The sequence below is a fragment of the Petaurus breviceps genome, unplaced genomic scaffold, assembly GCF_028583685.1.
Source record: "Petaurus breviceps papuanus isolate PSGF00001 unplaced genomic scaffold, PetGlider_PUasm1.0 185, whole genome shotgun sequence".
NCBI lineage: Eukaryota > Metazoa > Chordata > Mammalia > Diprotodontia > Petauridae > Petaurus > Petaurus breviceps.
Genome location: NW_027185797.1, coordinates 31979216 through 31991013, shown reverse-complemented (window position 1 = coordinate 31991013; position 11798 = coordinate 31979216). Strand labels below are relative to the sequence as shown.

General features: G+C 47.4%; 1 long non-coding RNA gene across 2 annotated transcripts in view; it reads left to right on the top strand.

Annotated features, from left to right (window-relative positions):
• The window catches only part of LOC138161504 (uncharacterized), a 7692-nt gene extending 5446 nt beyond the window's left edge, over positions 1-2246 (top strand). Inside the window, exons 2-3 of one of the 2 annotated variants that reach the window (XR_011168399.1) lie at positions 255-1425; positions 1983-2246. This is a non-coding gene — a long non-coding RNA (uncharacterized lncRNA). The remainder of the gene's footprint in view (positions 1-254; positions 1426-1982) is intronic. The other variant, XR_011168398.1, reaches the window with a different exon arrangement.
• The last annotated feature ends 9552 nt before the right edge of the window (positions 2247-11798 follow it).

Genomic DNA, 11798 nt, shown 5'->3' with positions numbered 1-11798 from the left:
GAGGGGGAGGAGAGGGGGAGGAGGAGGAGGAGGAAGGCTTTTGGTTATTCCTTTCTACCTTTGCTCACTTTCTATGTGATCCCAGAGAGTAGCAACCTAAGAGTTGGTAGAAGAGTGGGAGAGTGGTAAGGAGAGGGAAGTCCCAAGAGGGTTTGGGCTCCATGTAAAGAAAAAACTTCCTACCTGATAGGATCCTAGCTTTAGAACTGGAAAGGACCTTGGAAGCTATCTAGCCCAACCCCTTCATTTTACAGATGAGGAAACTGAGGCCCAGTGTCCCACAGGGAGTAAGCATCAGAGATACTTTGAACCCCAGCCCTCTCCTCCAAGGTCAGTGCAGAGGCCCCTCTACCATGCTGTCTGATAGCAGACCTATCCAAGGATGGAATGGGCTGTCTCACAAGATGATGGCATTGATCTCCTTCTTGGAGGACTCAGATGTCATTGATGTTTTAGAAGGATGTAATGGGAATGCAAATTTGGAAGATCTTCCCTGCCCCTAGGCTAAAGTGCACCTGGAGCCTGGGGTGGGAGGCTTGTTTTTCAGTAGATACTTTTTGATTGGCCAGTGGGTCCAGAAGGTTGTTACATTCTCTGAGCCAGGAGAAGGCTATATAAGCCCTGCTGTGTAGCTTTGTTTTGGGACTCACTTTGAGAAGTGTTCTGTGATTTGATCTGTATTCTGGGAAGCCGTTGTCCAGAGCCCCCCCGGCTTTGAAAAACCCAGATGTGGAAACCCAGATGTTGACTGGGTATGGATGTAATGGTTGGACAGTTTGGAAATCTGTCTACTTGATCTGTTTCTGTCTTGATAATTCTGCCTGTATACTTTGAAGTTCGACGTGCTGACCTTTTTCCCCTGAACAAGGTAAACGATATATGTCTGACTGATTAAAGTAAGCTTGTTAACCCATTTTGAGTTGCTTTCCTTTAACAAAGCAGATCCAAGAACCTGTGGTGGCAGCAAACCCTGAGGACACCAGGGTGCTTGCTGCTACAAAGGATCACAGATTTAGAGCTGGAAACGCCTTCTGAGGTCATCTGGTCTCAAACATACATCATACAAACCCAGGCAGGGCCAATGATTTCTCCAAAGCATACAAGGAAAGTTGGATATGGGATTTGAACCCAGGGCCTGATTACCAACCCAGATTTTTTCTGCTGTACTGCCCTGTGGATTCTTACTGAAGACTGGTTGGACTCAAAATTCTTTCTAATTTCAAGATTCCATACTTCTTTTCTTCAAATGAAGCCCTGTCCTGGTGCCTCATCACTTCATGGACCAGACTCTGTGTTCTCAAATGGAGTCCGAGCTCTCGGAGGCGCTGCCAACCTGAGAAACCTCCAAGGGTGGGCCTTGTGGTGGCCGGTGTGTCTCTTGTCCAAGGATCAGCTGAGCTAAGGCACCAGAAGGTGAGCTGCCAGGTACAAACATGGCAGAGCCATCTCTGAGGGTTTGTGATTGTCATCTGTGGAGGGAGTGTCCTCATGGACACGATTGTGACTCCTTGAAGCCTGTAAGTATTCTCACCTCTAAGCCCAGAATAGAGGAAGCATGGCAGACCATGGTGGTTCTCAAACACTTTTGTTCATGGCCCATTATTAGGCTTTGCCATAAGGAATCAAGGCTCCCTACTGGAAAGCTGAGAATCTCACCCTTGCAATTTGCAAGTGTGAATTCCATACAAATGGCAGCACAAAAAAACTCCCAACACACCCTTTAGGAACAACAGCATGGTGGATAGAGGCCCAGGCTCAGAAGCAAGGAAGGAGGAGGGGGCATGCCATGAAAAAGGCTGGGTGAGAGTGAGGCCACTGGAGAGAGCCCCAGTTGGTGTTTGCTCAGGCTGTGTGCCACAGGCCATGGTCAGCCACAAAGACCCTGCCGGTGTCCCACCAGGCCTGGGTCCTGGGCTGAGCCTCCTCTACCTCTTCTCTGCTCCACATTCCCTTCTTTTGGGGGGATAAATTGTATTTTCTAGAGCTGAGAGAAGAGAAGGAGAGGAAGAAAGAGGAGGAGGAGGCATAGAGGAAGGAGGAGGAGGAGGAAGAGGACGAGGAGGAGAGGAAGAGGAAGGGGAAAGGGAGGCAATCAGTCATCAATAAACATTGATGTGTGCTGGGCTGAATGTGCATATGTGTGTATGCATATCTATACACACATACACATATATGTACACATGTACATACATATACAAACACGTGTGTATACATACATATACATATACAAATTGTTATATTGGTTATGTTATTCTGTGCCTGATCACACATTAATTATAAAGCATTTGCAGTGTGCCTGGGCCGAAGAAAAGCCTTTTCACCTTCCCTATTAAGCACCTGTATGTGCCAAGCACTTTCCAAACCTCACCTCGATCCACCCTCACAACAACGCGGCCTTGTATCATTTCCATTTGACAGAAAACTGCTGCAGACCGAAGGAAGGGCCTGGCCCAGGGTCCCATGGCTAGGAAGTGCCTGGGGCTGGATTCAGGGCTTCCAGACTCCAGGCTCTGCCCTCCAACCACGGGGTCACCCCACTGCCCCATAGGAAGAGAAGGATGAAGCAAGGTTAAACAGGAAAAAAAATCAAACCCAACCGAGACTATAATAGAGGGAGTGCCCACAGGACAGGTAAGGGGCAGTCTGCCCTGCTGGACTCTAGTCATACCGAAATATTCCCTGGGCAGGTGCAGAAAGAAGGCAACAGGGAGAAGTGGCTACCCAGGGAGCGAAGACAGTGGGGCCAGAGCTGAAGCATACTTCCTGAGAGCAGCAACAAAACAAAATTATGTGTGTGTGTACATACATACATACATACATACATATATATATATATATATATACGTGAAAGATGCAAATTCTTTCTGAGATTTGAGGGGTTAGTCAGTCACCCACTAGTCCGATGACTTTGGACAAGTCACTTAAACTGTGGACCTCAGTTTCCTCATCCAACAAATGGGTATAATAATATCTGTTACTTCATCTATGAAATGACCTGCTCAGACTCGATGGCCTTCGACTTCCTTTCCAGCTCTAGACGTGGGTCCTAACTTACTGTAGGATACAGGCTCCCGAGACCCGCCCTTAACTCCTAATAAACAATTCACATTTCTCCAGCGCTTTCCCTACAACAGTCCAGAAATATAGGTAGCCCATGTGTGATTCTCTCCATCAAATGGGGGGGAGGGAGAAGGGATCTCAGTGACCCCTTGCCTGTGGTCACCCAGCAAATGGCAGCTCTGGGCTGAAAAAGACCCAAGTCGGACCAGTGGGCATCTTCCATTGTCCCGCCCTGCTCACTGAGCTCCAGGGATCCTCAGAGACACAATGGGGCTTGTCTGGCTTTCCCTCCAGTGTCCCGGAAATGTGAGGCTGACCTTATTTTAAATGATCAAGAATTATACTCTATGTCCATAAGGCTTTAATTTAGTCAACAGTCTTGGAGAGTTGTAGGGGGGAGAAAAGGAATCTGTCTAATTGTGGTGCCCTCACTCTGCTATGGACGATCTCAAGGCATGCCAAGTAAATCGTAAGAGCTGGCATTTAAAGATGGTGACACATTTTCCCTGAGTTGTCCCTTCTGTCCCGGTACAGCAGTTATGGAAGGAATCATTATCCCCATTCCACAGATGAGAACACTGAGGCATCAAGAAATTAAATCACTTGCTCATAGTCGCAAGTCTGTTTGCGCATAGTCAAGCCTTCTTGGCTCCACCTTCAGCCTCCCAAAGAGGGGCCCTTTGTACTAGTTCCTGTAACCTCTGCTATTTATGATAGGATCGGGGGATTTTCAGAGACCTAGAGAATCGCTGCTTTTTCCACTGGGGACAAAACCCGCCATGAAGAGCTTCCCTCCTGTGCACTCACACTTCTTTCCTGTGAAAGCTTAAAATGTTGAGCACTTCTGCCATGGGGTTTTAGCTATGGGCATCTCTCCTGGGGTTCTGAAGGCATCCCTCCCTGCCTGCGTACTGGGTGAGGACTAGGTCCTGGGCTGCGGAACTGGGTGAGTCCCAAGGCAATGATGGGCTGTAAACGCGCCTCCCTCGAGGTGAGAAAGGATGGAACTCACCCAGCGGCTCCCAGCACAATCTTTACCTCCGTCTACACCAGCACAGGAAAGTATGGACTAGGCACAATTACACAGGTGATGAAGCATGAACAAAAGACTGAGCTGTACTGAAGGGAGAGGCTAGGGATCAAGGATCCAGGCTGTGTTACCAAATATGGTCACTCCTTCCATAATTTAGGCAGCTTGTCTACACGGGTTGAATTAACCAGATGATGGCTCAGATTTCCTTCCATTTTCCCTTTGTGCACATGAGTTTAGACTTCACTGGGACAGTGGCTACATCAAGTCAGGAAAGGCCCAAATTCAAATCCCACCTCCAACAATTCACTAGTTGTGGCATAAGCAAGTTACTTCGCCTGTCTGGGCCCAAAGACCCTGAAGGACCTTCCTGGCTCTACACCAAAGCTCTTGCTCACTTTAAATCTGATTATTCTTCCTTCTATCTGACACCAGATAGCAGGGCCTGTCCTCCCAGTCAATCCCTGGAGGTTTGTCTGTGAACCTGCTGACAGGGGAAGCTGGGCCAGATTCTTATTATGGGGCGCTAGCCAAAGGTCACGGCCGCCGTCCCTGCCCCTTTGTTCATCCCATTTCCCTTTTCACTGGCCCCCATGCACTTGGGCCTAAGGAATCAATAACCCCTTCCTGGGCAGGGTTTGGAGCAGACTCATTCCTGGGTCTTTTGTCTTCCCTGATTCAGTTTCCCTGAGAGCAGGCCCATAAATGGGGCTTTTAAGAAGGGAGACAGGAGGGCCCTTTGTCAGGGGCTTGCCTGCTGTCCCCATCACGTCCTGTTCTTTCTGGGCTCCTTCATGGGCTTCTGGGAGCCCGGCTGGGCATTTTCTCCACCCTCCCCCCAATCCACTTCAAGAACATTCGTATTGTCTGCCCAGGATGGCAAATGAAAGAGGTGGGAGATCAAGGGTGAGGAGTTTCCTGCCCAGTGGGCACCAAGTTTCTTGGTTCCAGGGTGGAAAGGCGGAACAGTCTTCTTTCCTAGCTGGCTATTTTACGACAAGATCAAAAATGTAGAACTTGGAGGGATCTTAAAAATCATCTCATCCCAACCCCTTCATTTTACAAATAAGGAAACTGAGGGAGGCCAGCAAAGAGAAATGGCATGCCCATAGTTGCACAGTTAATCAGTGAGAGAACCAAGATTTTAACCTAAACCCTCTCACAACAGAGGCATCATGCAGTCACCTCAGTACCAGAGTCCTTCTCGATGGTGCCAAATTGGATTCCAAGTACTTAGTGGGCTCCCATCACTGCCCAGGCTCCTTTAAGGCTAGATTTGGACTTTTATGGCTGCAATTAAAGGTGGTTCCAGGATGCCTCAGATCTTTGCAATCCAGGCAGACCTTGAGGCCAAAGCCTCAGAATTCTGGCTGTACTGGCAGACATTCTGATCTCCTTGCCAGTTGCAAACAGGTGATTACAAAGTCTTACCATTTTGGAGAAAAAGATTCCATGATTTAGGGTCGAGCAGAGTGTCATCCAAGACTGACTGGACCCGGCTGGGTCTGAGTGTTCTTTGCTTTTCAGATCCTTCTGCTTCCATTCTTATCACCCCCTTTCCAAAGACCTATTTCCACTAACACTATGAAAGCCCCACAAAGTCCCTCATCCTTCCCGGGTCATGGAGTTAGGGATGGAAAGGACTTGGGAGACATCAGGTCTAAATCCCTCATTTTGCAGATGAAGGAATTGAGTCCTGGAGAGTTTGAATGCTCCATCTAAGATCTCTTACAGGCAACAGTGCCAGAACTGGGTAGTAAAGGCAGCTCTTGAAATCTTAGAAATCTATGCCCAGAGGGACAGATGTTTGATAAGACGTCTGCCATGAATAACTGGACTGAAAGAAATGAAGGCCTTTTAGAGATGCTGCACAGGCTATCCCCCATGTTGGACATCCCTAGGGGCCTCCTGTTCACAAGGTCACAGGATGTGAGAGCCGGAGGGATCTTAGGGAAGGACCCCCTCACACAAAGCTCAGCCTTCACTGGGTGACTCAGCTTTTGAGGGCTACCTGGGCCATTGAGATGTCCAGGGTTGTTTCCATGGCCAAAGGCAGGACTTGAACGCAGGTCCTCCTGACTCCAAGGCCAGCCCTCTGGATATGGCTGCCAATGCCAGGTTGCTTCTTTGGTCTGTAAAATGCAGACTGCACTACCAACTCTGCAGATGCTCCTTAGAAAAGTCCATCAACAAACATTTATTAAGCACCTACTCTGTACCAGGTACCATTCCCCAAACAGTAGGTACATGAGGCATGAACACAATGGAGGGCAGTCTATCAATCTGAAAGCATTACCAGACCTCAGGGAGGTTGAGTAACTTGTCAAAGGTCACACAGCTCTAGTTCTCCGTCTATGAGGCTGACTTTCCTTACTCCCTAGAGACCACTCTCCTTTCCCCTCCACCACCAGTCAGGTCCAGCCACACCAGACCAGGCTGCCCCTTCTTTGTCTCCTTTCTGGGTCCTCCTTCCCCTCTCCCCACCTTTCCAGAGCCAACACGACCTTTACTCTGCCCAGTGTCTGCCTGGGTCCATCCCCCCGCCACCAGCATCCCCCTGAGAGCAGACATAACTTTGCTGCCCGCCTACCCACACCCTTGAGATTTCCTGTTGTACATGGGGTGTTTGTACAAGAGGGGTCAAATGGCAAAGTCCAGAGGGAGGGGCAGGGTGGGAAAGAACAGGAAGAGCATCAGTCTCTGAGGGCCTCCTCTCCAAATATGAAACAGGATCCCAAAGCAACCTAATCTTTAAGAGGATATACCACCCCCTTCTGTAGTCACAAATATACAAATTTCCAAATGCAACATTAAAAAGTCAAGGAGAAAAGAGGGGTTTCCTGTCTAACACATGAGGGCCACAGATTTGGAACTGGCCAGTCATTTCATTCAGCCGCCTTATTACACAGGTGAGGAAACTGAAGCCCAGAAGGGTAAGTATCTCTTATGCGTGGGCTGTGATCTGCATTAATGGGGAGGAATGCAGCTTTGAGGGACTCACCGAGCTTCTGGAGAATTCGAGCATCTCCATCCCCACAGAGGATTTTTTCCCTGAATAACAAGCACTTATTTTCTCTCTTTCCCACTCACCTCTCCCCAAAAATTGAACAATAAAAAAGAAAATTCTCATCACAAACATCCCCTAGAGTACCCAGAACAAACACCTTCGCTTCAACAAAAGGAGAAGGGAGGAACCCGGTGTTGCCATGGAGATGTGAGTCAGGAGCCTCGGGTTTCCATCCCATTTGCTGTGTGACCTTGGGTAAGTCATCTATCCCTCTGAGCCTGAGTGTCTTCCTCTGTCGATAATGGGAGACATTGTAGAGAAGCCTCGTGCCCATGGAGGTTCCCACAGGTCCTGAGATCCTATGCTTTCCAACAGGCATGTCCATTGGCAGCAGAGAGCAGAACTGGAGGGTGCCAGGCCAGAGGACCACAGATGCGGAGCAGGGCCAGCCCTCCCCTTTTACAGATGGAGAAACTGAGGCTTAGAAAGGCGAATCAGCTAACTCAGGACTGTCCAGACAGCAGGACCAGGGTCTGGAGCTGCAGCCCTTGTTCCATTTCCCCTGGGAAAACCAGGTTTTGTCCAGAGAGGTCACCCCCTGGGGCGGGGGGGGGGGGAGGCGATGGAGGGACACGGACAGCAAAGATGCTGGATGAGGGCAGCAGCCCTGGGTGTGTCCTGCACAAGTAAACAGTTATGGGCGGCCAGCCAGCTCACCACCGCCACCTGGTGTTCAATGCCTGCCGCGTCGCTGAGCTATTCCACTTCGAGTCAGTCAGTGGCTGAGAACTCCGAGGCAGCGCGGCCCCACCCTCTCCTGTCAGAGCAGGAAACTGAGGCAGGAGGAGTCAGTGACAGAGCTGGGATCAGAATAAGGTGTCTTTGTCACTGCCCATTCCCAGGGTTGGCCAAGATAGACTGCACAGAGCGAGATACAAAATATACTCCCTACCGATTTTCAAAGAGACTGCAGGGATTATTAGTAATTTCCCATTCTAGAATGTCATGAGGCTTAGGAAGCATTTTGCTCAAAACAGCCTGGTGGGGTAGGAAGGAGAAATATTATCACCATTTTATAGGTAGAGAAGAAATAGAGATGCCCAAAGTTCAAGTGACTTGCCCAGGGTCACACAGCTAACACAAATTAAAGCCAGGGTTTTAACAGATCTTTCTCCTGACTCTAGATACAGTGACTTTTCTTTATACCAGAGGTTCTAAAACTTTTTGGTTTCCAGAACCCTTTCCTCTTAAAAAATATTGAAGACCCCTTATAAAAATTATTAAATTATTGAAATTTGTGATTTTATTATATTATTAAAAATAAAATATTATAATTAAAATTAAGATTCAAATTGAATTTAATTTAAAATTATTAAAATTAAGACTGCAAGGAGTTTGTGTTTATATGGGTTATATCTGTCAATATTGACCATATTCAAAATTAAAATGAATACTTTTTTTAAGCAATTGGGGTTAAGTAACTTGCTCAAGGTTACACAGCCAGTTATTTCTGGGTGTGGTGCTAAGTATCTGAGCCCAGATTCAATCCCCAGGTCATCCCGACACTGGGGCCGGTGCTCTTACTCACTGAGCCACCTGGCCGCCCCTAATGAATACATTTTTAAACTATGAATTTATTAATTCATTTTAAAATAGTAATAGACTCATATGTTAAAATAAATAACATTTTAATGAAAAATAACTCCATTTTCTGAAACAAAAAACTAGTGAGAAAAGTAGCATTGTTTTACATATTTTTCTGCCTTAACAGAAAATGACTAAATTCTTCTATCTTCTGCATTCAGTCTGTTGCAATATGTTGTTTTAAAGTGTGTGAAGAAATTCTGGCTTCAAACATATATGTATTCATAAAAGGGAAGAATATTTCAAAAGGCAAAATAATGTTTTGGTATTATTATGAAAATAGTTTTGAAAGGGTCTCAGGACCCCCGGCTGCACCTTGGGCCACACTTTGAGAATCACTAGACCATTAGAAGAAATATGCCTAGTGATTAAAGTGTTTTAGAGTCCTGGAGATTCAGATTTATATTCTGCACTTAAAACTTACTGTGTGACCCTAGGTGAGTTTCTTGACCTCTGTGAGCCTCGGTTCCCCCACTCTGTGTATATACACTTGACTATGTCAAGGATGTGCACACTCCTTCTTCTGCTCCAGATTAGTGAAATAACTCTGTCCCCAAACTTGGTAGATGGTCTTTGAGAGCTGCTGTGCTCAGGGGTTCTCCCCTTGAAGCCGACCTGGGGAAGAGGGTTTCTGAGCAGAGTTGGACTGGGCTGACCTTTGGGTGAGGGACACAGTGCATAGGCAGGCTCAGGCTGAAATCCTTTCTACCCAGAACTTGCAGCCCATTGATTGGCAGAATTTTTGAGAACCTCAAAGTCAGAGGAGAGCCTTTACCTTGACTACAGTAACAAAGGGGAGATGCATCCACAAAGGGGTGAACAGGCAGACAGCTTAGTGCTTGGCTATACCTATCTGCCTACTGAAATTCATCTTAAAATGCATTTCTGTTAAAATTCATTTCACTGAGCATTGAGTAAGTTGCTACTATGAGCCACTAGGGGGCGTCATGGATAGAGCGCTGGGCATGGTCCTGCCTCGGACATTTGCAGTGTCAGTGCCTTGCACACCTCACTTACAAACCCTTTCCTTTCTCCAAAATGGGGCTGATAACAGCACCTACCTCCCAGGGTGGCTGTGAGACTCAAAGGAGGGAGCATCTGGGAAGTGCTTTGCAGACCTTGATGCACTAAAGGAACTGTAGTTATTAGCATAGAAATAAAAAATAAAATGCCCAGGGAATCTTGGCTGTCTGGGGAGTGGGGCTCTTTCATACTTTGGGGCATGCAAGGCTAGGCTTCCCCAGGTGTTTCATGAGCTCGGGACCAGAGGGATGCCATAGGCAGCCAAAGCAAAAGAATGAACAGAAGGATTTCCTTACAGTGGGATGATTTTAGGATGCCGCCAGCTCGGTGGGGAAAATGCAGTTAGGAAAACCTAAATTCAAATCCCATCACAGGCAGATGGTTACTGGTCAAATGACCATCGGCAAGCCGTTTGCCTTCTGCAAGCCTCAGTTTCCTCATCTGTAAAATGAGAATAATAAGAAGCCCTTCCCTCACAAGGCTGTGGTGAGAATTGCCTGAGATACTGTGAAATGTCAGCTAGTCTTACTTTAATATGCCTCATCCTGTATTTAGAGGATTGTCCTGGAAGAGAGATCAGGCTTGTTCTCTTTGGCGCCAGAGGAGAGAACCAGGGACCCTTGGCTGGGGGGAGGGGGAGCTGCAGAGAGGCTGACTTTCGACTCAGCATCAGAAAAACTTACTAACAATTAGAGCTGCCCCCAAAGTGGGATGGCAAGGTCTGCCTTCCTCTGTGTGCCCAGCACTTTGGCCTGGCATACAGTCAGAATTTAATAAACAATACCTATTGACTGACTGCTTCAACAGGGAGTGAGATCCCCCATCTCTGAAAACTTTCCAACAGAGGATGGATGCCCACATTTCTGGGGCACTGGAGAAGGCATTCTCACTCAGATACCAGCTGGACTAGATGACCTCTGATGTCCCATCCAAATCCATGATTCCACAATTCTTTGAAAATTGCATCCCTCAGGCTACCTTGCACTAGAGATGTGGGGTGCTCTCTCTCTGTCTCTCCTCTCTATCTCTCTCTGTCTGCCTCTGCTCTCTGTCTGTCTCTCTCTGTGTCTCTCTGTCTCTGTCTCTGTCTCTCTCTGTCTGTCTCTCTTTCTCTTTCCCCCTCCCCTTTCTGTCTCCTCTCCCCCTCCCCCCATACACACAATATCAATATGCTAGAGGCTATGGAATTTTCTGGCACAAAATAAATGTAAATTTATTCAAAGCAAATATTCAAACATGTCCCTCGGTGCTTTCCCTTCCCTACCCCCATCCACAAGTGTGCCCTAGGCAGTCCGTTCTGGCTCTGGTATTCCCCACCCTCAGCTTCATGTCATCTGTATAGTTAATAAGCATGTTGTCTAGATCTGAACTCACTGATAAAAAATGTGAGCCAGCCCAGGGACAATGGCCAAGCATTTCAGCCCCTTTTCCTTGATCTGTACCATTCTAAGGACATGGCTCTGAATCCAATCCACTAAACCATTCTCTGTCCCATAATTCTGCATTTTGCCCACAGGAGCATAATGTGGGGCAAACACATAAAGGAACTTTGGGGGTGGGAGGGGAACTAGGGCAAACTTCACAAACAAACAGGAAATGGCACAAAAAGCCCTCTCAGATCAACTCTCCAGGACAAATTCAGTGGTAACGAAAAGAGAAGGGAAGAGAGCCTAGGACTTAAGGAAGCCAGTCTGCCATGGTCAGCGGACTACGTCCACTTGAGGTGCAGCAGTTAGGGGAGGGAGACATTTGGGAGCTCTCAGCTTTGCCACATTCATCTTCCTCTCTATACGTTAAACTCAGTTACTTTCACCTCCTGGAGAAGTACATTACTGTCAGTACCCTCTGAACTTCAGTGTCCAGGGGCAAAACCCTAGTTACAGCTCTGCCTGCATTGTGAGAGATGTTGTCAAAAACCTGCCTAAATACAGGCATACAGTGGCTATGGTGTTTCCATTCTATTAATGAGAGAGACAGACAGAGAGAATGAGAGAGAGAGAGAGAGAGAGAGAGAGAGAGAGAGAGAGAGAGAGA